The sequence below is a fragment of the Aulonocara stuartgranti genome, assembly GCF_965226115.1.
Source record: "Aulonocara stuartgranti genome assembly, chromosome: 7".
Classification (NCBI taxonomy): Eukaryota; Metazoa; Chordata; class Actinopteri; order Cichliformes; family Cichlidae; genus Aulonocara; species Aulonocara stuartgranti.
Window position 1 is genome coordinate 57,790,922 of NC_138945.1, and position 23,596 is coordinate 57,814,517.

The window sequence follows — 23,596 nt, forward strand, 5'->3', positions numbered from 1 at the left end:
ATCAGGACTGTATTAAAAAACTTAAAACTGTATAAATGTAATTAAAAGGTAAATCATTTTTAATTTACAGTTCAGAATGCGAAGATGTTAGATTTACTATCATTTAAATCATTTCCTATAAGTAAGAATAAAAGAAAAAAGCAAAAATCTCATGCGAGAAGCTCAAACCTTTTTAAATTTTTTTGTTTTTGCTTGAAAAAATGTTAAAATTGTATCAAAATATATGCGTTTAAACTTCTGTCAACCCATCTGACTGTGTTGCAGTCTTAATACTGCAATATACTGATATCTAAACTCAAGAAAGATCTGTAAAAATGACCATGTATTTTGTATTTTATCAGTCAGAATCAGAATCCTTTTTTGCCATTACATATCAGATGTTCAAGGTGTGGATGTACAAGCAGCATTTAGAATAATAGCTAACAATAAAAACAGATCTAAAATATCACCGATACAACTATACAAATGTACAAGTGAATTAAATAAGATTAATACATACAATAAAAGATACCAAATCACATTAAAAGAGCTGCTTTAAGAGTCTGATATTTCTGGCTGTCCTGATCATTGATTTACAGCATCGCCTACAATCACTTAGTATAACTACTTATATTAAAAGAACATCTAGCTCAGTATAAATAATCCAGAAAAATCACTGACTGTGCAAAAGGTCATATTTCCCACCAGTTTACTCTATGACATGAGTTGTGATAACTCGTGGCTGCTAAATCAAATTTCTGGCTGTGTCAAGAGCAGATTATCCTCCCTCAATTGTAGGACATGGTTGTTACTGTATGTGGTAGTGGGAGGGGGGTGTATGTGTGGGGGAGGGAGACCTGAGGTGGAAAATACAGGAAAGTTGAGCCGCTGCCATGGATATGTTGGGCCACCTGAGGAGCATTCGAGCTGTTCCTCTTGCTCTGTTGGATTTGAAACTGACCCAGTTGCTCTGGAGGTGCGCCCGTTTGCCCCGCTTTAACAAACTGTTTCTTTTTAAAAAGATGAAGATTGGAAAAGGATTAGCGGAGGAAACGGCCACATGTTGTAACAAAGGTCATAATGTGGGAAGGTACACGTAGATTGCGGTGATCGGTTAACCGTGTGACCGTTAATGCTGGGAACCTTTGGTAGCAGTTTCAGATAAGTGAGTAATGCATAAGATGGTGACACAGGGGAAATAACCATGTATGCAACTTTAATGACCAGGGTGAGTCACACGGGCCGCTCGAAAGCTCTTTCTCTATCAAACACACACACACACGCACCAGGGTTTGTTCACTGGCATCACCTCCTGCCAGAGGGCACTCATCCCACAAACCCTCTCTGCTGGTGAGTTTCATGTGAGAGGTGGTGGAGTCATGCCTTTAGTCGTGTCATACTGAGCCATCACAGCTTCAATTTTTTTTTCTCCCCAAACACACAAAGCACCGGAGGAAAAATCGCAACATCCCACATTCACAGGTGTGTCTGAAGAGAGTGTGATTGATCGTATGCTGGGTATCTCCCACCATCTGACATGCTGCTCCCATCACATTGGATGTGAAAATGAATCAGTCACCTCAGCTGCGCATCAAACTGTGTCATCTTTGCTGGTACTTTTCTGTATAGTTTAGCTCATATTTGCTTAAATTAAAAATATTACAAATGCAAACATTAATTGAGTTTATATATATATATATCCTTCAAGCTTGGGTCCTCTATCAGAGGCCTGGGAGCTTGAGGGTCCTGCGCAGTATCTTAGCTATATCAATACTTAGTATCTGCTGGAGCCACTCGCCTAGCTTGGGAGTCACCGCACCTAGTGCTCCAAATACCACTGGGACCACCTTCACCCTCCACATCTTCTTGAGCTCTTCTCTGAGCCCTTGGTTTTTCTCAAGTTTCTCGTGTTCCTTCTTCCTGAGGTTGCTGTCATTCGGAACAGTTATCTATCACTACGCCCGTCTTCTTCTGTTTGCCTACCACCACTATGTCTGCTTGGTTAGCCCCACCATTTTTTTTCTGTCTGTATCTGGAAATCCTACAGTATCTTAGCTCGCTCATTCTCCACCACCCTTGGGGGGAAGTCACATTTTGACCTCGGGACTTCCAGGCCATATTCGGCACAGGTGTTTCTGTACACTATGCCCGCCACTTGGTTATGGCGTTCCATGTATGCCCTGCATGCTAGCATCTTGCTCCCTGCTGTTATGTGTTGGATTGTCTCAGGGGCATCTTTACACAGCCTGCACCTAGGGTCTTGCCTGGTGTGGTCTGACCACACCAGGTTTGGTATATGTAAAGAAATTAGAACAAGCTGAGATTTAAAGTAGAGTTACTACTCCCAACTGGTTGGTGAGTGGTGGCCAGAGATTGTGGAGGGCTGTCACTGAGTGGTCTCTAGGTTTGTGGGACTGGGGCTTTAGTGGCTATCACAGTGACTGCCTGCAACCACTCACCAAGCAGTTGGAAATACACATTTTTCCATAGCAAGGAGTGGTGGCCAGGAAGTCAATGACCAACCTCTAGGCCTGTGTGACTGGGGCCCAAGTTCAAGTCTGAGTCTTATGACTGTCTTTGTCATTGTGGTTTGCTTGGTCATTTCAGACGTGGTTTTGTTCCTATGTCTTTTGTCTCTGTCATCGTGTTTAGTGTTACTCTTTATGTTTCAGTGTTAAATTGTCCTTTAGTTAGTAATGTTTGCTGTTTCAGTTTTGTTTTTATTTTTGTCTTGTTTTGTTTTACTTACTGTTTTGTTTCTTTCCTTCTTTTTTCACCACCTGCCCCAATTTATTTAGTCTCACCCGAATTTATCCACTCTTTCAACAACTATGATACCCTAATAGCAAATAGCAGTCCGCTAGTAGGTCTGTCATTATGCATCCATACCTTGTGCAAACTAGAAAAAAGTCATTTGAAACTCTTGTGCAGATCCCAGACTTTCAGCTGTAGTAAATATGTCAGGCTTTGTGCTGACAAGAAACAGTCTTGAGTGTCGTGAGTTCCTGACAGAGAGAAGGGAGCTTAGCGTTGTGTAAAGTGCAAAATGTAAATCAAACAGAAGAGCTTGGCGCTCCATAAAAGCTTCTGTTTGAGAATTGTTCTTTGTGTAAACATCATATGGGTTTAATGAAGATTTGGAACAAACTATTGCTGTTACCGTCAGACTGCAGTAAGAGGATTTTTAACAACAAAGAGCTGTCGAACTTTGCCAGATCATCGCCTGACCTGGTGTCAAAACTGTGCTAATATAAGTGGTATGAGGACAAACAAAGGCCTTAGCTGAGTAGTTGTGACTTTAGTAGCTTCACAACTTTGTTGACTGGAATTTTCCTTTTAGTTTGTAGCACTGAACAGATGCTTGAAGCAAGTGCCAGCCGTGGCCCTGCTGTTACTATGCAACTGCTGACAACCTGTAAGATGCACAGCAGTGTTTTCGCTAAAGGTGAAATATTTTCCAGCTCATGTTAACAACACTTTTATTGCTGAAAGTGAAGGTCTCAGGAGATCTTAGGTGCTTTCTTCTTATTGAAAAAAATAAGTTTGTTAAATGCTTGGCTTGAGCAGAAGCCAAGCATTTGATTGTCACAAGGTCATAAGTAGCCTCGGCATAAAAAGGTATTATTCTGACAAAATGTAGCCGCTAAAATAACGGCGTACAGTAAGGAAGAAGTTAGCCAGTTTGGTTTTTGTCTGTCACATTTTTCTATCACATGCTTTGCACAGTTACGGAGTTTCAACACATTGGATAGCACTGCGTTGACAAACACTGAAACAGAGTTGGGGGCCGGTGTTTCTCAGCTGTCTTCAGCGCTTCTGTCAGCCTCAGTGACTCTTAAGTGCTGCTATCTGGTGTGTTCCCATTAAACTAATATGTGAAACACGAGGGCTTATCGCAGCGCTGTAATTCCTCTGCACTTATTCATTTATATAGAATGAGTTGTCAGCACTTCTGCTTGCTGTGTGTGAAACATGCAGAGGCTGGAGAATGATCAAACTTGCATTTTCAAGTGGTCTTCTGGAATCAGAAAAGCTCATTATGTATCACATGCTTAATGTTATCGAACTTAAAACTAACTGCATGGGTCTTCTCCAAGATGTCAGGGTTTATTTGCTTCATCAAACATTTCCAGCTATTTTGAGATTTTCAACAATCAGTAGATTGCTTCTGGTTAATTTATGCAAAATGTGGTCCACCGTAGTTGCTGAGTAATACGCTCTGAACAATATTTTCATTACCATATACAGTTGTGGTTTACATACTCTCATCATGGGCATGAATGTCATGGTAATTTTGTGCTTTTAATTATTTCTTTGAACTGTTCTTTTTCCAGTGTGGAATGATTGTACAGCATGTATCTTTAATGACTTAAAAAAAAAGAACTGGATGATTAATCTTTCATTTATTTTGGATTTCTCTGATCCAAACAGGCTCAAAATGATACATATACCAACACTAACATTTGTTTGAATGGCCTTTAACAAATGGTTCTTCCCAGAATTGGTAGATCTCTTTGAAACTTTTGAAGTTTCCTGGCACAGACCCAAAATTTTGAATAACGTTGAGGCTGTTGCTTTGGGGCGGCCTCTTCAGAAGCTTAATGTTAGCCTGCTTTTATCCATTGCAAAACCAGTTATGATCTGTGTTTGGAGTCATTGTCCAGACGGAACGCCTAACTGTGTCTAGGTTTGAGCTGTCTACCTCCTGATCTGATGTGAAGCAGAAGAATTTGGAGGTAGTCCTTTTTCCTCATTTCATCCACTTTGTGTAATGTACCATTGTCACTGGCAGCAAAACAGCCTCAAAGCATGACGCTACTACTACCGTGCTTGATAATCAAACTTAGCCTCACCCTTGCTCCTCCAAACATACCTCCTGTCATTGTAGCCAAATGGCTTAAACTTTGTCTTGTCTTGCCATAAAAGCTTTGCAAATTTCAGTCGAGCTTGTGGGTGTCAGTTTTGGAGCATGGGGCTTCTTTCTTGGTTGACACTCCCTGTGATGTGACAGTGACGCTAATGTGATTTCAATCCCATGATCAGTCTTTGTATGTAAACAGTAAGCGATATCAGTTTTATTCTTAACACATAAATATTAACCTAAAACCCTATAATAATAATAATGCAACTGCCCTTTCAGAATATTAATAGATAAAAACAAGGAATTATTCACTCAGTTTTTCAAACTTTGTACTCCAGTGTCTTCTTTCCCTTAATATTTATGCTTAACCTAATTCCAAAAGCAGCTTATGGCCGACCATCCCTGAGTAATGTCCTCATAGCCTCCTCTGTGGTAGTTAACCATTTCGCACAGAGGAGCGTTTCTGTGTTTGCTAATTGCTAACTGCAGGAGTGCCGTTTTTGTTGAAGTCATAAAGCAGACGCAATGAAAAGTGACATTTTCAGGGCACGCACATTAACTGGGCCAGTTTGTATCTGTTTGACTGGTCTGCTCTATGTGTTTAGACATCTGTCAGAGAAGTCCTACGGATTGTTTGAAACTGTCCGCTGCATGGCAGTAGCAGGTGGTTTAGCTCAACAAGAGGTGTGCCACTAATCTGAGGGAGGTATCCAGTAGACGTAAGTTATAAATAGGTGAGTGAGTATCCTCGCTACAGCCTCAGTGTGGAGTCGACTTCGTAAAAGAACACTGAGCTGAAATTCAGAGTCCCAACATCTCAAACTTGGCATCGCATCGCCCTCCTTAGCAGTTGCCTAAAGTGTATAATTAGCATATGCTATTTTCGAAACAGGCGTCCCCGTCTCAACATGCTGTTATCTTACACTTCTCTCTATTTACCCTGCAAATATTTTTGGAGCAGGCATGTAAAGTTTTTTTGGTAACACTTCGCTTCGACTAGACTTTTTAAATACTTTGATGTGTATTTATTAGCATGTTTCAAACAAACCTGAGGTATCAGCATATTAGTATACATTGTAAAAATCATGATTATTATTAATATATTAAGAAAACTATTAGAGCTCTGTTCATAAAGTACAAAAATAGGTGATTCTTTGGAGTCTGATGTCCCCTTTACAAGTAATGAAAAGGCCTCTTCTAAGACTTTGCATCACCTCTGTCGTACTTTCAGTGTCATGGCCTGAAAACATTGCCCTTGCTACTGTTGTGTGTATTATTTTAGAACTGGTATGTGGCTCAGCTTCACATGCAGGACTCTCTTCTTCACGTGCCTCTCATGTAGCCTTAAGTTCAGTGGATCTCGGCTCTCACTGATTTACATTAAGTCCTAGGACTTTAAAATAAGCACGAAACGGTTACTGTTGGAGCATGCAAAAGGACTAATGCTGCTTTAAAGTTTTAAATATGTAGGAGGCATTGAAGAATGCTTTTGTTGCAATGCTGTGGCTACATGATAAAATTCTAGACATTTCTGTCAGATTTCTGATGATTAACTTGGAAAATGAAAAGAATGTTCGCTGCCAAGACGTAAACAAGTGAACCCTCATGCTCGAAGCTGCGTGTTAGTGACATGTTTCACAGATATGCCATCCAAAGAGAAAGAAGTGTTCCTTTTGATCGTCAGATTTTACTTCACGGAGGTTTAAGTCTGAAATAAAAGAAGCTGTAGCTGTGGTTGGGAGGTATTTGTTTTGAACAGACACTGTCTCAAGATCCGAATGACTATTAGAAAGAAGTATTACTACTAATAATAAGATGGGCGAGCTGCAAAAACAAGTTTACCACATCTCAATTAATACTAGTGAGGATCTTTGTTGTTCTATTTGTTATCAAAAGTTTGTGATGGCTAGATTTTTATTCAGGAATTTAAATTTCCAAATAAAAGACTAGGAATACAGATTCATTAAAGGCTGCACATTCTAGCTTTAATATTTACTTATTAACATATTTAAGATTTACATATTTAAGAGATTATAAGTGTTGAAATCCAATCTGCTTTTGTGTCACTATAACTAGTAAGGAAGCTTCTATATGTTACTCGTATCAGTGGAGTCTTGTCCAAAAAAATAGTTTTTGCTGTTGTATTCTCTCTTTATGTTTTCACAACATTGTAGGAATTCTCTTTGAAAGCACAGCCAAAAATGTAATGACCAGAAAATGACAGGACATTAGTGTATTTATTTTAATTTTTAAAAACAAATGATGTTGGGCAAAAATGCCAAGAACGTCTTCTTAAGTTCACACTAAAGAGGAATGTTAGGATATGCATACTAAGTAAAAAAATATAAATCTGATGTTAATAGTTTACTGTCTTTGTGGTTAATATTAGATCTGTTATCTGTCTTTTACTATTGCTTATGTGTTCTTTTTGATCTTCATTGCTAACGTTCCCCATGCAGGATAATGTGAGTGTTTCTATTTTACTCTGAGTCATTAAAGTAGTGCAGAAGGTTGCTGGATTTAAAAAAAAAGAAAAAATGAGTCAACATCAGACTTGTAGAAGTGTACCTCCCTCCCTCTTGTGACTGTGTGTGGGCGGAGCTGCAGTCTGTTGAATGGCCAGGGGGCAGGCTGTAGTAGACTGTGTCAGACAGAGGGAGAGTGTGGACGTGTGGACTCAGAGCTGTCATCTGAGAGAGATTTAAACTTCTCTGTACCTGTGGATTTTTTTTCTTCAGACGTCCCCCCCTGAAAGAGGGACTGATCTGCCTGTGGGCCACCTAAAGGAAAGCTGTTTTAGATCTGACGTGAGTTTCTGTTTAACAGCTGACTGGGACAGAGCGTAAGTAATGCTGTTACAATGACTACCCTTGTGTTCATTAACTGCGTGGTGCCGTGGCTGCATGAATCATTGATGCGAGTGCGCTGCAGTTCTGGTTACCTGTTAAAACAATGCTAGGATAACCCATCATTTGCCTGTTGGAGAATTATGATGTTTTTATGAGTGAGCCCATGTGAGGTTAGCTTCTCTCTTTAAAAGGAAAAGTGGGTGTGAGTTGACATGAGACAGACCACCATCCTCTCCACTAGGTCTTTATCGTAAGGTGATAGAAGGGCAATGGGGTCGTTAAAAACCCACTTTGAGTGCAGCCTCATGCATGTGTGTGCAGTGTGTTCGTATTTGTGGGTCATTGTTCTATCTCCTAAACATGTAGGAGATACCCATGCATTAAGTGATGTTGATCTTGGACTCATTTCCCTTAGAATAATAGGTATTTGCCTGGGTGTGTTACATTTTAACACTTTTTGGCATGTATCGGCTGTCTCTAGCGTCTTTATGCTGAGGCACAGCTCTTCAGGAGTGAGCCTGTGTCTGGGGGTTTGGGCTCCTATTTGCAGGCAGAGGGTAGGAAATGTGGGTGCAATTACCCCTGCATCCTCTCCAAGCTACTTTTTGTAAATCAAGAAGGGTATGGGAAATCAGATGAAAGAACAGAATCATCAGCATGTACTTTTCCAATTGAAATTGGAATCCTTTTTTGGAATTTTGTGTGATAGCATATAGAAACATCAAATAATGTTCTCACTGATATGCTGCTGGCAAAACAATCTACTAATGGCAAACTGTCAGAAATGTGGTTAGCAGTCAATCAGTAGAAGGATATGGTTGATTTTCCCCTATTGGAGTGAGCTTTAGTTTTATTATGTTGCATTTAAAAATAACTTGTGTATTATATTGTCTTTTGTATTCTTACATCACGTTTATTTCATTTCCCTAATATAAAAAGGCTCAATAAATATGGAAATAGTGCCGTCTGACTAGAATAACTTCCGGTTGTGAACTTTGGAGGTTTCAAGCTTCCCCATAAGCTTTTTTTTAAGTTGCATATTTTACTGCAGCTGGCTGAGCGTACAATCATGTTCTCTTTTAGGTGTATGTTTATCATTCAGCACAGTAAAGGTCATTCAAAACATCCAGGCTATTTTTTGGAGTGGACTTTTTGGAGTGGAGGGAAACTTTACCATAAAACAATCTGAATCACTGTGATCTTACAGGATACATCCTCAGGAAAACTTGATATCCTCCTTAAAAGCTTATCTGTGTTTGTCTAGCATCTATCTACCAACAGGGGACATGAGAGATAACCCTCACAAACAATCTTGCACGCAGACACAGATTCTCAAGCGATCAACAAACACCCAGCAGCAGAACGGGAATAAATGCGAGCTTTCATGAATTTTCAAGAATGGCGGATTATTCCACAAGAGGGTGGAATATAATCAACAGTGCTATCACATTTGTGGCAGCGATCGACTTTTTTTCTGGCCCGCTATATGGAGATTGGTCTGTCTGCTGTAGGAGAAAAGCTTGTCTGTGCTGACCTTGGCCTGCTGTTTCTTTTGGTTTGATCCACAAAGAAAACAGCTGGCAGTTGCATTCTGGATGCCGGCGGCCTCGACAATGAGCTGCCTGTATGATGCTGTCAGAGAGGCTTTGGCTCGTTGGTAAAGGATGGTGCCTGTTATATCAATAGCTAAAATCCAGACTTCACAAAAAAGTTAAATTTATGACATGGTGGTTGTTGCTTGCAGTGAGAGCCTGCCTTGACCTGAACGCTGCTGAAACATTCCTCTGCAGACTGAAAGTGTGTTCGAGGCGCTGCTGTGCTGCATCGAGTCTGCTCAAAGTAGTGTAAGCAAGGTGGAACTGTGGGCTGTCAATGGTAGCAGCTCAAAGCAACAAGCAACCTGTTGCTGATTACTAAATCTGCATTGTGGAGAACAGACAAAGAAGAAATTAATCATACTGCATCACACTGTTTTACCACAGCTAATCCTCCGTGCTGGCCCCACGTTCACATTTCTAGTTTGTCAGCACATCCCAGGGGTATTTTCTCAGCTTTAGGCTGCTCTCATCCTCCTTCATCTGTTTATATTGTCAGGTTGACTCTTGCCCCAACATAAAGTATGCATATGCGTGTCTGCTATGTACAGCATTTGTACTATATGTATGTTCTCAGCAGTTGCGAAAAATATTTTTAAGAGATGTGTTCATCCAAAATGTTGCCCAATGACATCCCTGATCTATACTTACTGCAGTAACCTCAGGTATTCTTTTGCATTCATGGTGTTTCTTACAGAGATGTTCCTGAAAATGAGCCCTCAAGTAAAATAAATAAAATAGAAAGTGAAGATTTTGGTAACTTTAGGTCAAGTTACACGATTCTCATCAGCAGGTGGAGTTTACTTAGTGGTCAGGAAATCTCAGATTATTCGGTTTCTTTTCCTGAGTGTCGGCAATCGTCTGTAATGCCTTAACAGTTCAAACTCAGAGTCTGACCAAGACTAGTCTCGCTGCACAGTCCATGTACTAGCTGTTCTGGACTTTTTAATCACGTCACATGTCCTTTAGATGTTGTGATTTTATCTGACTTCCTTTACGTTTTTCTAAGTGTTGTTGAAAACAAGACAAAAAAGGGTTTATGGCCGGGGTACAGAAGAGAAGGGCCAGCCACTTGTAACCTAAAGGTTAAACACAGGCCTTCAGGGAGTCCTATTACTGTGTACTCACTGATGGGAACTCTGCAAACATGCATTCTGGGAGCACAGCGGGCTTCTCTGTTTATTCCCAGTCTAGTGCTGTGCCATGGTGTGGGAAATGACTGTGGACATGGAACATGGCCAGATCAGTGCTCTCACGTCAGCATCTCCTAGACCCACACGTGCCTTTTTAACCCTCATGTAACACGCATCGAAAAAACGTCACATCCACAGGAAGTACTGCGGGACCTTGTCTTGTACGTGCAGCGCTCTATTTTAACTGTACACAATCATTTGAAACAGCTTTACAAAACTATGTGGAGTATGCTTACACACGTGTCAGCATTTCCTACTTGCTGGTGTGAGAGTTGCAAAATTCCCATTTCAGGGTATATTTCCGTCACTCATCACCTCGCACCTGTTCCTCGTGCATGTTTCATTATAAAGCTGTTTTTTAAAACGTAAAGCTATAAAAAGAACGCATCGACTATTGGATCACATACAGGAAATGTACATCATGTCACTGTTAGTGGTTGAATTTGTTTGTGTCCATCCTGATGTAAGTGCGGGAGTAGCTCTGATGATTGAATCAGCCTCCGGCCGAGCCTTGTTTGGCAACTTGTCCCTCCCCCGTAGCCGTGATTTGATATCTCTAAGCATTCCAGGTTATGCCCTTTACTCTGCTAATGGTGCCACTGACCCTTAAAGACATTCCTGCGGCAGCTCTCCAATCACACGTCTGATTGCCCCTCCTTGTAAACATGCTGTCTTTTAACATTGTGATTACTTACTTTACAGAGACATATTCGATGGACATTGGCTGAAACACCTAACTGACATAGTTGCTCTTCTCTAACCTTGGACACAAATAGTACAATGTAGCCCACTGCAAAAGGCACTCTCGCCTCTCATGTGTCATGTTGCACAGAGCTCAAATATTACACACTTTGTTGTAAATCTGTTGATCAATTTTTATGAGAGTGCAGGTGTGATTTTAGTTAGCTAACTCTTATGTGAATATGTAGGCCCTGCTTGGTTGTTTTGAGGTGTCTGAAAGTCCTTTGCCCTGAAAAATGTTGACTTTAACTTTATGAAGCACATGAACAGTTGTGGGTTGCTAATTAAATAGATCATCAGTCTTCAGTCTTTATTGCCAATTATGTTGAATTTGGCTCTTGAGTGTGACCTTTCAGAATACTTTCTGCTTTCATATATTGAAATGACGATGAGTCATGTGCGACAGTTGGATGGTTGCATAGTTGTAGCAAAGCTACTTCTGTATTTCTTTGTTTTTTAAAAAACAAAAAAAACAGAAGGCCTTTTATAGATTGATCCTGTTTTCTGACACAGTAACATGATCTCTTTTCCTCTCTACGCCTGCGGTCCGAGAGATGGAAACAGAAATGGAGCAAAGGGGTTAAATGCAACAGAGCCCACAGGACAGCAGTAGACTAAAAGCTTCCTGTGGCAGAGCAGAGTGTAAGCCGGACCTGGCAGACAGGCTGGCAGGGCAGATGTTTTAGGTGAGAGGCACAGTAGATAGCTCTGGTTGAATAATTCATCAGATCGGATTGAAGATGAGATATATTAAGACAGAGTACACAGGCCATCCTATGGCCTCTTTCAGCACTTTTTGTGCAGCATGAGTGGCTGCAGGGCTCAGATCCTCCTGCATCTCTGCTTTCTTTCTGGCAGTTATCCACTAGAGTCCGGGCAGTGCAGGAGACAGTTATAGATGTGCTGGCTCTAGGTCTAGAGAGGCCTCCAGACATCTGGAGGGGTTGAAGCTGTTCGGCATGCAGGTGAAGTTCAAGCTCACAGCAACTAACACTGCTGATGACTACTTCTGTGGTCACTGGGTCTTATTGGGGCATAAAAATACATAAAGAAATACTTTTTTCAGTGATGGGATTGCTTAAACTCTAAAAAATCAGTACCCTGACTAAATCTAAACAATCCTGCACAGAGCTCAGTTTATCAGGTATCTGCATATTAAACTGTTTCAAGTATTAAAATGTCTTCTGGCCTTGCTTTTTGTCCACTTCTCTTTCTGGTTTGTTAGTGATCCAAGCAAAACAAGGCTGTTTATCCTGTCCCAGCTCATGCATCAAATCACTGACTTTACATCTTATAGTTTATAAATAATGAGATGAATCACTTGCTTGGCTCATGGTAACGTCAGAGACAAGCTACAGAGCAGCCTCTTGGGTTTACTGGATGTTTGTTAAGAGAAACTTGAATGTTCCTGTTATCTGCCTATTATTTTTATAAGCCTAAATGAAAATTTGACCTTTTTTTGGTTTACGGGAATGTGCTTCATCATTATAGATAATAGGATTTTTTTCCACATTATCTGTAAATTCAACTGAAAAAAAAACATGGCTTGATGTTATCTGCTGAATTTCCTAATTTAGTCCTTTCTTGTCTGCAAAATAATAAACCATCCCTTAGCACCTTCACGTTGTGAAATAGGTGCGGAAATGTGTGCTTCTCTGACATCACAGTGAAAAGGCTCAACTTTCTAGTAACACACCATTTCACCTCCATCTCTCCATGACATCAGCTCCCACCTACACGAATCCAGCTGGGCGCCGTGCAGACATGTCAGGGCTTCGATTGTATCTCGAGCACACGCTGGTGCAAACATGGAGCTACGTGAACTTTAAGGGTCCTTATTATATGCACTGCAGTTCTGCCTTAACTGACTGCTCAGAGCAATTTGGCTTTAAGATGTCATGAACTGGGATGTTTGTTAGATTATTCTTTTTTGTTGTTGTTGTTAAAAATTACTCAGTAGAATTGAAGCAATTTTTAACATACCCCTGTACCTGCAGGCAAGCACACTGAGCTCTGTCATCTGATAGTTTGCTAATCCCCTGATTATACTTTTCTAGTTAAGTAGAAGAGTCAGTCAGTCATCCATTAAATCATCAAGCCACAGGATCAGTGTTGGGCCATATATTTGCTGTGTGCACGATTTGTGTTTGCGATTTAAAGGGCAAATAAAAAAAGGGCACGAGGATAAAAACAGTAAAGAGCAAACATGTGAAGTTGAATCTAAACTGAGCAGTGCTGGCTTGACAAGTGTGACCTTGAGTATCTGGATCAGCAGCAGCCTATAGGCAGATACTCTTGATTGACAAGAGCTCATCTCCCCCGTATGGTTTACCAGATTCGCTGCCCTTATAGGTCAGATCTGGTCGTCTGGGATATTGGATCTCAATGATTGGAATTTAACCCAAATATCATTGTAGTGATGGATTCTCAAGATAGCTCGGATGACTAGGATACCAGCGTTTAAGTGATGGCTGAATACTTCACGTTAGGAATGCGCAGCTTGCTATTGATCGGTACTAAGTGAGGTCACTTGATGTGGGTGGCAGCTGCCCCACTCTCGGACCCCATATAAAGAATACAGACTACCCCCCACAAAAACTTTTTAATGTGGTTTGTTCGCCAGATAAAGAGGTCAAAAATTAACTTTTAAATCACTGAATCTTTAGGGTTAACACTAGAGATAAGACACAACTGAACGAGTATGACTACAAGCACAGGAAAAGGAGTCATTCGTCATTATTTGTGTACTCTCATGAGCTCGGTTTAGAGAACTTGGTTTTTGGTCATTGTTAGTGGACTTCCCTGAATCTCACTGAATGTGTTGTTGAAGAGCGATAAGCCTTTCAAAACATGCCTTTTGCTTCAAGTGGAAGGCCCGAATAAAAGAAGGAAAAGTCTACAATTCCTGTCATGTTAAGAGCTGTGGATACTTAAATAAAAGTTTAGCAATAATCAGATTTACAGTCATATCGCTACTGGTGAACAATCACTAGTTGCTACTTCAGCTCTTGGTATTGTAAATCTAAATCACTTTCCACACGATTGGATTAGGCTATAAACAGTTCTCATAGGTGTCATTTTATACAGAATGTACAATAGATAATTACAGCGTGAACATGAACTTGATTACACCTGCTCGGACGAACACGCCTTTCCCTGGGCTATCTTTGTTTCTAGCTAGGGATTTTCAAAAAAGCTTTGGAAGTATTACATTTCTCATTTATTATATGCTGACAATGTTTCTTTTTAACTAAATTTTATTATTCTTATGGTTTAAGTGATAGTTTTCATTCCAGTATTCTTTTAGATTCATAATCAATATTCATTAGACTGAAAGTTTGGTTGATTGCATTTTGTTCAGAATTGCTTTATTTGTCTATTTAAAAAAAGGACTGAAGGTCACCAGCATGTTCGATCTGTGAGGTTTACAATATGCTTTTTAGCCTTGATGCTCTTGACATTCGGTAAAAGCTGGTCTGTGGCCATTTGGAGAAGTGGACGTTCTGAGCCTTTTATCATTTGTACACAGTGATGGATGGGTGCAGCTCTCTGCCCAGTGGCCTATAGCCTGAGCTTGTGTGTAAGCCTCTAAGCTACTGGAATGCGTGCAGCTTCTTGCTGCGGACATCAAGCGGCAACAGCCGCCGTGTTTTGTTTACGCCCTTTCATGGATGCCACACCAGCCTAATCAATTTTAGCGAGGTTAAATATTTCAATGGATTGTTGTTGATCGAACGATCCATGAGTTTACACGGGCAGCAAATGCAAATGCAGCACATCACTTCGTTTTTGAACTGTCCACAAACCTGACTTCTATGGTTCAAAAGGTTCACTTTGCTTTTTCCAAGCATATAGTGTTTTTTTTTTTATGGTTGTTCAGTTTTATTTGGCAACTCCTTTACATATGCTAAATAATCTCAGGAGTCAAAAAAAATAAATTAAAAGTTAATCTTTTATTCTTGTAAAACACGGGATGGTAACATTTTTTCGGTGACAGCTGACAAAAAAATCTGATAATAACCTTTCAGTTTAAAGCTGTCCAAGTAGGAAAAAAAAGTATAATTTATAGTACTGTGTTGAGTCCTCACTTTGTGGACATTTATAATTTTCGTGTCTCTGCATTAATGAAACCCTTAATATCAAGTTCCCAATGAAATAGTCGCTTATTGTTACAGAAAGAAAGACATCTGATTTTGAGTGTATATACTGATTGGAGAAAAAGGCTGACTATAAGCTGTGGCACACTATAATGAGCAAACTTGATACATTTACAGTCTATTGCATTTTGTTTTATAAGTGAAACAAATGGTATATTACTACCAAATGTTTTTGTAATGTAATTGTATTTCTGGGAAGGTGCATGTGAGCTGTGCCATAGGCTACCATGTAGGATAACTCAGTGTTACAAATGAAAAGTAAGAGGGAGGAAGTCCTGTTAGGCTTTAGAAAATTTAATGGAAGAGTTTGGCCAACATGTACATAATATGTAGGGCTCAAAAGGTTAAGCAGAGAACTTTCAGCTTGCCAGACTTGGCAGCATGTAGTTCAAATCCTGCATGATGCCAGAATTCAGCACTGACCTATTGTTTCAGCATATGAAGCACATGCATATATGCAAGGGCTCATCTAGCAGAAGGGAAGAGCTGCAGCTTCTCTGGAATAATTGGTACTGCAGATTTAAGCTTATTCTGACTTTATTGCTAACATGATGCTCTTTTTAGTCTGAATCAGATGTATTTAAAGTTGTTCCAAACAAAGTTTACTATTGGGAAGAGTGAAAAGCCGTCCATCATAGAATGGTAAAATGTGAAATCATTTAAAAACGGGGATAACATGCTACATTTTCATGCAGTTTCTCGTGGGAGACATTAAAAGTGTTGCACTAGAATAAACATTACCACAGTAGTTAAATAACAAAAGCTAAAATGAGAGCTACAAAGGGAATGCAGTTCCTTGACCCTTGCTCACCTCTGTATAACTCAGCAGGTCAGTCACATGGTGAAATGGGTGTGTATGATGGTTTGTTGGTTTTGGAAGTTTACAGTTAATGGCTGAGACATCAAGTGTCATAAAAGGTGTGGATGTTATGACATCATCACCATATGACAGTTCAGACAGCATAACTGCTTTTAGTACTTGAATTTTTCAGTGTGTCTTCTAAAACATGAAAACTTGTATTCAAACAGCCTCAGAATACTTTGTTGGGCAGCTGTGACTTGGGTGATAGGATGGGTCATCTACAAATTGTAAGGTTAGTGGTTCGGATGCCGTTGCATCCTTAGGCAAGAGCTGTACCCTGAGTTGCCCCTGATGCATCCACTGAAGTGTGAAAGTTAGTAAGCGCGTAGATAGTGATAGATAGTGTTGTATTATAAATGTTTGTGTTTGGTTGAATGAGACTTGTAGTAAAAAAAAAAAAGAAAAGAGTGGAAAGTGGAAAGGTGCATACAAGTACCACTCCATTGAACTTTACTTGTGTTTCACATGCTTATCTTTGAAAGAAACCAAGTTAGTGGATGTAAACAAGGAGAAGCACGGTACAGAACCTGAGGTGAATGGCTGTTATCTCACTGCATTGTGGTCGATATTTCACTCCAGCAAACGCAGACAGGATTTTATTGCAAACAAGTGGAGACATTTCGAATGGCACTGAGTGTTTCAACAGGCCTGACCTACTTTCAGCAGCCTGGGCTGAAACGGTTTCTCACCTGTGTCTGGCAGCAGGCAGGAAGCCTCATAAACTAAAGGCCCTCAATATCTTATCCAGTACTCTGAACAGTATATTACTCTGTGCTTTTATTTCTGCTATAAAATAGTCATCGAAGAATTTGTCACATTTGCTGGAGCGCATATGGTCACTCTCACGGATACAGGCTGTTACTCTCAGCCAACAGTTTGAGAGGGTGAGATGGTTAGGATGTTTCCTGACAGTGAGAACTTTAGCCTGCTTCCATCTGTAGAGTAAACTTCTTAAGCTGCAGATTAGCAACATAAATAAATATAATCATTACCAAACCTCTTACATTTTGTTTATAAGTGGAAAACTCTTTTATTTCACTGAAACTGCAAATTCATAAATAGTTCAAGATTGAAGCCGAGGCACTGTTTGCAGGTCACTCCATCCTCCTCTCAGTAGTTATAAAAGAATAAACATTTATTGTAGTATGAATAGTACTATAAACATTTGTGGTGTAAACAGCAGTGATTTTCTTTAGTGCCACTCCACCAAATGTCAGGACACGCAGTATTATATTTCCGAGTAAAGAGGAACATCTTTTTGTTTTGCAGATCTAACTGTTGAACATCGCCGTCAAAATAGTTTCAGCTTTTGAACACTGATTTTGAATATCTGGATAGTTTATCATACAAGCGATCAAGCGTAAAAGGGTCAAATTATTTACCAAAACCCCAATAAGAGAAAAATGCTTTTAATAACAGGTTGTTTGTTAGTTTTGGTCCCTGAAAGGTGCGTCATAATGAAATGGGAGATGTAGGGTGTTCCCTCTCACTGCAATCGGTGTGACAACAGTACAAGAGACTGTAGAAAAGAAATAGGCCATTTCTGCAAGATCAACAGTGCAGTCTCCTTCCTTAAAGTGGATCAGCTTACACTGGGGCTTTCAGAAGAGTGGCAAAAAGTGCAGAGAGAAAGTACAAGCTTCTATAAACATCATGGCAGTGACTATACGTGAATATTTTTAAGATGCAAGCGCTTTTTAAGCCCTGTTTACCTTTGTTTGGACATGTGAGTTGGCCAACGTGCCAAGAAATAAAGGAGAAGCAAATAAGAGAAGCAACTCGCCCTCACAAGTCTGAACGTTGAACTTTGCTGATGAGATTAGCGACTCTGAAGTGATTCATTCCTCCTTACTAGTGTTAATATAAAGATTGGAGTTCGATGAGGTGACCAGCAGGAGAAGGTGGTGTCTTTGTCCTTTCATTTGCTTCTCTTTGTCCTCGGCATTTACGGTATTAAAGCACTTTTCGGCCCGTCGCAGAGCCCCTGCTGCTCTTCTTTCACCCACTTCGACGTTGATAGTAATAGCAGGTCTGGCGACAGACCTAGCTCCGCTACTTTACATTTCATCAGCAAGCTGCTTCTGCTGGCTTCACATCTGTTATGGAAATTTGTGCAGAGGGGAAATGGAATGAAATGGAAAATCATTTCATATATTTTCACTTCTGAGACAGGGTTGGTTTCAGCACTTGTATAGGTTTCAAAGACAGAGGTGATGAAATATGCTCATCCACTTTCACAGCCATATATTACATTAATCTATCAATACATTCTTAGTTCCTGATAGCTTTAAATTTGGGATGCTTTAGGAATTCAGCACTTGTGATAAATTCCACAATTCTGACCCTGTGTCACAAGCCCCAGAGGAGAAGCAAGCTTGATGAATTTAACTCCCCTGAACCTTAAGTTCAAAATGTCCCCTATCTCTGTCCAATAGTTTAATAAGATTTTAATTAGGCAATTAAAAGTCTTTGGAATAGCATATGGTCATAATTACTGCTGTATAGTTCACTTAGGGACGATTGAGCCATTAATTATTCTTAGCTGGGTCTAGGGATTGAACTTAAAAATAGGTCGGGCAGGAAAGAGGGTATTTTCTTCAAACACCATATTCATCTAATCAGCATGCCAGACTTTTGAATGACAAAATATGTTAACTCAGTAGCTGCACTGTGTTGCACCAGCTATTGTGAATCCAAGACTGTATTTGTTTATTAACTTCATTGCAATTTCTTGACAGCTAGAGCTCTAGTTGGCTTTAAGCTTGTTATTTAAATTGCACCACTGAAATTTAAGAAGTCGCTAAGACTTTGTAATGGAAACATTTGTAGCATTACCCAGTTGAAATTGATCAATTAAAGAGAGAGTCACTGTAAAACATTGATTGGAGTATAGGCTAGTATATGCTATAGGCTGTTATAATTTTTTAGTGCAAATGAACATATTTCTCAGCTATACCATTTTATACATGATTTATTATATTTTAGGTCATATCCTATGGTACCTGGTGTGGTCTTCTGCTGCTGTAGCTCATCTGCTTAAAGATTCAATACACAGTGCATTCACAGATGCTCTTCTGCATACCTTGGTTGTAACAAGTGGTTATTTCAGTTACTGTTGCCTGCTTATCAGCTTGAAGAAGTCTTTTAATTCTTATCTGACCTCTGATATCAACAAGGCATTTTCATCCAGAGAACTGCCGTTATTGGTTATTTTCTGTTTTTCAGACAATTCTCTGTAAACTATGAAGACAGTTGTGTGGGACAATGACAGTCTCGACCATGTCTACATGCCTAAATGTACCGAGTTGATGCCATGTTATTGGCTGATTAGATATTTGCCATAATGAGCAGTTGAACTTGTGGCTGTTACTTTACAATTTTACAATTATGTAATAATTAACATAATAGATAGCATAATAACTAAACAACATTTAGTTGTTTTAATGAGAGCTGAGTGAGCATGTTCTCAAACTCTTCTGACTGTGATTAGTCATGATGCACTGGCCTTGGGAAAGAAGCACTGTCATATCTTACTCATAGCCAGGTATCGTTACAGCTGGCCAAGTTGTTGAACATTAACATGAGAGGGCGGTAGGACTAGGGCGGAAGTATGTCAACGCTGCACAGCCACACAACTCACCCAGCAACTCAGCCACTGTCCATATGTGCAGGAGTGCTCCTCCATTAAAGCCACTCCTGAGAGATGATATCCTCCCATCCCACATCTGCTCCGTCACACATCAGAGAGCCCTTCAGTGACGTGGAGGTGTTTCAGGGCCTGAGGGGAAACACTCACAAGTTGGCTGTAACTTGTGGTAGCATGTGACCTACGTTATCTGACGGGCGTGATGTAGGTGGCCAGTATGTCGTGCGTGTGTGTGTATGTGTACAGGTGGCTTCGTCAGATGACAGGAAGGCAAAAGGTCATATTTTTCAGGCAACACTTTTCCAGTCAGCAGACTACGTGTGGAATCCAGGAAGTCTTCACCCCTCCTACTCTACTCAAATAGCAAAAGCTAATGGTGGTACCACCTGTTTCAGCAGCATACGCGATGCAGCTATTTATAATACAGTCTTAAAAGTAGCATTGTCATTGGGCCAGCTTTTTCATTCAGTGATACATAGTGATATTTTTACTTTATACGAGGAGCTGTATAACAGTAAATGACCGCCAAACACTGCTAGGAATTTCCCTGTTAGGTTAAATATAAAACTGGGTTCCTCTTTTATAAGATACATTACTATAAAGTTTTTGGACAGTGTAAGAAAGGTATTATCAATTTTTTTTATGACCGAGTTTTACATTGTAAAATGAAGCACCACAGCTTGAGTTTATTCTGTAGCTCTAATCTGACTGTTGCTTATTTCTGGAAGTTTTATTGGCACCCTGTTCCTGGCAGTATGTCCTAATGCTTGATTTATCTCCCTTCCTCTAATTATTTTAATATTGTGTACTGTCAGAAAGGTCTCTGTTACTGTTAGAGTTGAGGAATTAATGAACTGACTATGTTCAGAATGCTGCATATAGACCTGACTCGGCTTATCTTGAATGGGCAAAATGGACCCGCCCTCCTGTCAGTCCACTACCTAGAGGAGGGGGGTGTAGGGGTCCAGTGGTATGTGCACTGGGCTGGAAGCCTTGGTGGCCAGATTGCCAGAACTCATACCTGGAGCATTTATACATTTATTAATTATTAATAGCTAATTAAGTTTACTAAATTAATAATTATATTATATTCATGAAGTATTTACAAACTATTACAATATATCCTAATATAAAGATATTGTTTAACACTGATCAAAGCTGAAAATGTATAAAATAGACTAAAAACTGAGCATATCCTTGATCAAATAAAGTTCAGACATAATTCGTAGATCCGTTGATCCCAGCCCACTCTGTGTCTGCCCACATCATCTGATGGCTCAGCTGATACCCTAACACACATTCAGTTGGAAAGGTTAATATTGGACATACAGTTGCTGCATTCCTGCAAGCTGCTTTGCAACCCATCTGAACACCCAAACATTTTCCATGTTGTCTGACCTAATCAGTTTTATATCTGTTGACAGCGATGCCTTCTTTGTTCTGTATGGGGGGTACGCGCCGGTCTCGCTGCCTCAAGCTTTTCACATCTGCACATGGAAAGGGAGAGAAGTCCCAGTACGGAGTGATGCTGCCAAAAATAACTTACTCCAGATGAAAATGACAGTTTTCGTTTTACTGTAGTGGTCCTGACAGAACATTTATTTTATATCTCCGTTTAGTTGTTTGTTTTGGTTGCAGATATTAAAAGTACACCATGTTAGTCTCTATGAAATGTAATGAAAATGTAAAGCAGCATCACTTTTTACTCCATTGACATGAGGCATGCAAACATAAATCCCATCTGTGTTTTTTAAGAGAAAGGCTAATATAAAGATATAAATACAAATAGCTTTCTTTTAATTTGTTTGAAAAACCAGACAGAATCACCCCACCCACTAATAAAATTATAGTATCTTTAATTGTTGATGTTTTACAATCTCTGGTAAAGAAATGATGAAATTATTCTATCAGGGTGATGTGTTGCTGAAGGGAATAGAGAAATATACTCTAAAAGGATTTAGGAAGAGATCATTGACAGAGAGATGGGAGAGTATCATCCATAGCCAGAGCACACTATCACGTCTGTGTAGAGAGTGAAAGGGATGATTCAGTTTATGCATCATGCAGGAGAGAGCAGTGAAGTGCAGAGTTGCATATAGATTTCTGTGCTGTCAGAGGGGCCCTTGTTCTCCTGCTCACGCTGAGTCGAACTCTCTCTTCATACCTCAGTCGGATTCATGCAGACCACTTTTTCTGACTGTCACACAAAACCGGGATTATTGTTAATTCTGCCACTCGGTGGTCAAGTAGTGTCTCATTTTTGGTTGTTTCCACACAAAAGATGCTAATGATGCTTATGGCTACTCTTTTTGTCAGTTACATGTCATAGTCCACTGACATCATGTAGGTTGCTGACAGGGAGGGATTGTCTAAAAATGTCAGACTGTGGCCAAGCCCGGACTTTTAAAAGCAGAAGCTTTTCAGAACCTTGTCTGTTTTTGTCATCAGGATCATTAAAAATCACAGTCATACTGCTGTAGGTCCAAATTCTTTGCTGTCCAGACACTTGATTATTTTTCCTTTCATAGCTTTTGCGTATCTGACCCAGTGAAAGGGGAGATAATTTTGACCTGATTTTTTTAAACTATAAAAATGTTTTAATCAAATCCTAATTTAACTCTTTCCCCTATAGGTACAACCTTCTCTGTACCCTTAATGAAGATTTTTGACATCTCAATATCTACATCAATAAAGATGTGGTATAGATTGTATAGGCAGAGAGCTCCCTCACTAACCCAGTCTTTTTTGTGGAAGCACACCTGAAATAGTTAATTCTAAGAGGTGTCCTGTGGGCAAAAGATTAAAACAGAGTCAAATAAGTTAAAACTAGAAATGTGGGTAGCACTTTTTAATATGGTCTCCAACTGAGGGCATAATTCCCCAGCAATTAAAGGGAATTCAATGTACTTGAAATTACAATGCGATTATATACAAATACTTAAAGATAGATACACTAGAATAAAGGGACAACAAGTCAGAATTTTTATAGGAAACAAAAAAATAATCATATTGAAGTTAATTTTAAGTACTGCGTAATTTGTGGGTAATTTAGTGGAAAAACAATATTCGTCCATTTCACATCTAAGTACTCTGTACTTTTCGGGATGTGGGCTGTACTATGGAGCTGCTTAACCTTGCCTCACGTCTGGGTATTTTCCAGGAAATAAGACACACATTATACTATAAGTAATTTTAAGTACAGCGTAAAAAACAAAACAAAAAAAAGAAACACGACTGTAATAGTTTTTTTGTTATTCATTATTTCTATCATGCTCTTCAACATAATCAATATTAAATAATGATGTAAAAAAATAAAGATGCGAAAAGGAAGGTACAGTCACTCCATAATATTGCCTGTCCATAAAAAGTACAGGGTATTTACAATTCAGTTTAACTGCATTTAGTCATGGGCCTTATTATAAAGTGTTACCAAAATATGTGTTTTGACGCACCGCAAGCCCTTCAGGCTGAATTGACAGGACATGTCTGCATGGGTTTTTTTCTTGTTTTTTCAGTCTTGTGTGTGACATTGCTGCTGTAGAAATAACCATCTTTGTGTCTTGTCTTTTGGCCTTGTTGTTCTTGCAGATGTCATCTGCCTACATCAGATTTGGACATGTCTGGTTTTGTAATAAGCATCTGACTGCTTATTGACTAAGAGTCAAGATCCCCTTGATAAAAGCCGGAATAGCTTCGCTCCGTACTTCGTGAAA

The 23,596-nt window shown here is 39.6% G+C and overlaps 1 protein-coding gene across 6 annotated transcripts in view; it reads left to right on the forward strand.

Annotated features, from left to right (window-relative positions):
- The window catches only part of sema4ba (sema domain, immunoglobulin domain (Ig), transmembrane domain (TM) and short cytoplasmic domain, (semaphorin) 4Ba), an 82,019-nt gene that overhangs the window by 33,014 nt on the left and 25,409 nt on the right, over positions 1–23,596 (forward strand). For 3 of the 6 annotated variants that reach the window (XM_082541784.1, XM_082541783.1, XM_082541782.1), the window contains one exon: positions 7,579–7,682. The exons of 2 other annotated variants lie outside the window; for them this stretch is intronic. The gene's annotated coding sequence lies outside the window, so the exon portion shown is untranslated. Of the gene's footprint in view, positions 1–7,493; positions 7,683–23,596 lie in introns of those variants that run through there. One more of the 6 variants, XM_082541785.1, reaches the window with a different exon arrangement.